At 36.8% G+C, this 2,914-nt stretch overlaps 1 protein-coding gene across 1 annotated transcript in view; it reads right to left on the minus strand.

The window, feature by feature from the left end:
- LOC105360176 (protein scabrous) overlaps positions 1-2,914 on the minus strand; it is a 19,978-nt gene that overhangs the window by 8,490 nt on the left and 8,574 nt on the right. The gene's annotated exons all lie outside the window — the stretch shown is intronic.

Here is a 2,914-nt window from a genome sequence, read left to right on the forward strand (position 1 = left end):
AAAAGGGGGGGGGGGGGGGGGTGAGAGAGAGAGGGGGGTAGAGTGAGGGGGGAGGGAGAGAGAGAAAGGGGCGTTTAATTAATTCAGGTACCGCGTGCGCACTGCCGTGTCTTTTTACGTAGCATCGAAGCACTGGACTATCGTTTCGTTGACGGCACATTGTGCAATTTTGCCATTGGTTACGGAATGATGAGCGCTGCCTTTAATTATTTGGTCTGTCCATTGTCGTTTATCGATTGGGTTAAGCTACGCGCGCTTTGTTTATTACTAGCAGATTAAATGGTTTAGGTATCGTTTCACTTCTGCTTCTCCTAATTTGCAATGAATAAGTTACGCAAAGTTGCTTCTCAGCTTCCTTATAAAATGAAATACAAACTTTGGTGGTGCGGATGGGGAGAGTGGTGGTGAGGAGGTTGGGAGGAGGATGGGGGAGGGGTGAGGGGGGGAGTCGATTAAAATAAATTCGCTCGGGCTATATAACTTTAGCTTCTAAAATAAACGTTAACATCAAATAAATATGAAAAGTAATTCAAGCGTTTAATGACAGGACGGTCCTATTGTAATACGTTTGATAAAAATATTGATTACTTGGGGAACTATATAATTTTTTTTGCTTTATCACGAATCGTATTTGATATTAGTCATAAATATTTCACAGTTTATTGCATATTTATATATAGATATGCATATGTGTGTGTGTGTGTGTGTATATATATACATGTGACTTTATTGAATATTTTATTTATATTTATTTATATTTAACAAAAAAAGAAAAAAAAGAAAAAAAAAACAAGAATACAGTTTCAATAACTTGTCATTATATTTGAATAATTCGCTTCTTTTGTTTTATTCTTTTACGTTAATTATTTTGTAACAAAATGAATTAAACTGTCTACCATTGCTACAGACATATACGTGCGCGTTATATAAAATAATTTAAAAAAAGCTTTACGCCCAGAAATTATTATAAAAACAATTATTTTAAGTACGGTAAAAGATGAATTACTTATCTGCTTTTTCGACCTTGTGCCAACACTCGTCTCGTTACTATTTAATGTACGCTCACTTATTTGTGCTTTAGGCTCCGAATGGGGTAAGACTTTTTAATTAGTTGACTCGTATGTTGGAAATTCTTGAAAATATTTTCATACGGCAACAGCGTTAGGTGACTCGTGAATTAAGCTTTGAGTCGTTTTTAATTTTCATAAATTAAATTAAATCACAATTTAAAATAACATTCGATAAAATCAAAATAAGCTGTGCAATATTCATGCTTGAAAAGAAAAATCTGATTTCCTTTTATTATTTAACACGACCCTAGCAAAAAGAGCGATTTTCGTCTCTATAAATATTATTAAAGCTGCGAATGATAATATTGCCATTCGGAATTTAAATATTTGCAAATATTCGACATATAATTTTCCATTTTATTGTGGTATTTATCTTGTAAATTACGAATTAATTCAATTTCAATTATCACATACGATATTTGATATGGACCTAAAAATGTTTAAGTTCATTATTCGATATTCAATGTGCTGAATATTAGTATAATTAGGTAATAGTAAGGGTAGAGCTTTGTAAATCAATGTATTATTACATCGCTCGGGTATATAGTGAAGGAAATTATTTCATTCGATATTCAATCCGAGTATTAAGCAACAGCGTATCGTAGAAATTCGAATAACCACCACTCGTTTATATCATACATTTCTTTAAAAGAATAATTAAATATTGTAATTATCATCATTAGCTGTCTTCATATTTGTTAAATATGCCACGCATCGCATGTAGGAATAAAGCAAGAGAAATTATTCAAATAATACGACTACGCAGTAAAAGCATATCTTATTAACGATATGGAGTTGAAGTTCAACCAAGGATAAATATTATATATGTTATATATATATATATATATATATATATATATATATATATATATATATAGTGGAAATTATATGAAAGTCACATAAATGGTGCAATTAATAATGCACAATCCAAGCGCAACGCGATTTTCAAAGTCTTAGAAAATTTCATTCAGGCAGGAGTTAACGACGTCGCACCCCCGACTACCCGTTGGGATAAAAAAAAAAAAGTCCGACCCTCGCAGCATAAATTATCCGTAAATATTGAATAAACGCCTATGATTATGCCAACACTCGCTCTTATCGATTCGCTTTCTTCGAATAAATCGCGGACTCTTTCATTCCATGGCGCGTGGAAATAAGACACGAGGGGAGCCACGGCCTCCCTTATTACAATAAACCGCTCGCGACAGGTCAGCCGAAGCACCCACCTGGTACCTTAGTACCGGAATAATGGACGAAGGAGAGTCGCGATGGTGGGTGGTGGTGGGGGAGAGGCTAAAACGGGAACAGCAGTTTCGATGACGATCTACCGATTCTCAGCAAAGGAACTTTCCCCGAGGGGCTCGAGATCGCTTCCTCGACCACTCAACCCAACTCAACCCTTAATTAGCCGTCGAATCGGCCGACACTTTTCCAGCTACGAATATATTATTGACTTGCGTCGGTACTCCCCTACATCCGTTCTTTTCGTTTAATTACCCGGCGATTGGAGCGCGCACTGCACCACGTGAAATTTCAACGTCGGCTGATGCCGTTCCTCCTACCCAACCCGCGAGAGGTTCCTAATGAAAAATTACGCGCATCGCAGATCAGCGTAATGGAAATCGCCAAGCCATTAAATCCTTGGCTACGTATCGCGTGGATCTTTCATTAAAAAAGAGAGAGAGAGAGAGAGAGAGAGAGAAAGAGAGATAAAAAGAAAAAAGATAAGAAAAAAGCAAGAAATAAAAGGAAAACAAACGCCATTGAGGCCGTGCATTTCCTGTATGCACACTCGCTCGGCGGCGCTTTCCCTCCCGTTAATCGCCCGCCGAATTGACGACGTG

The sequence above is a fragment of the Ceratosolen solmsi genome, unplaced genomic scaffold (assembly GCF_000503995.2).
Source record: "Ceratosolen solmsi marchali unplaced genomic scaffold, CerSol_1.0 scaffold13, whole genome shotgun sequence".
NCBI lineage: Eukaryota > Metazoa > Arthropoda > Insecta > Hymenoptera > Agaonidae > Ceratosolen > Ceratosolen solmsi.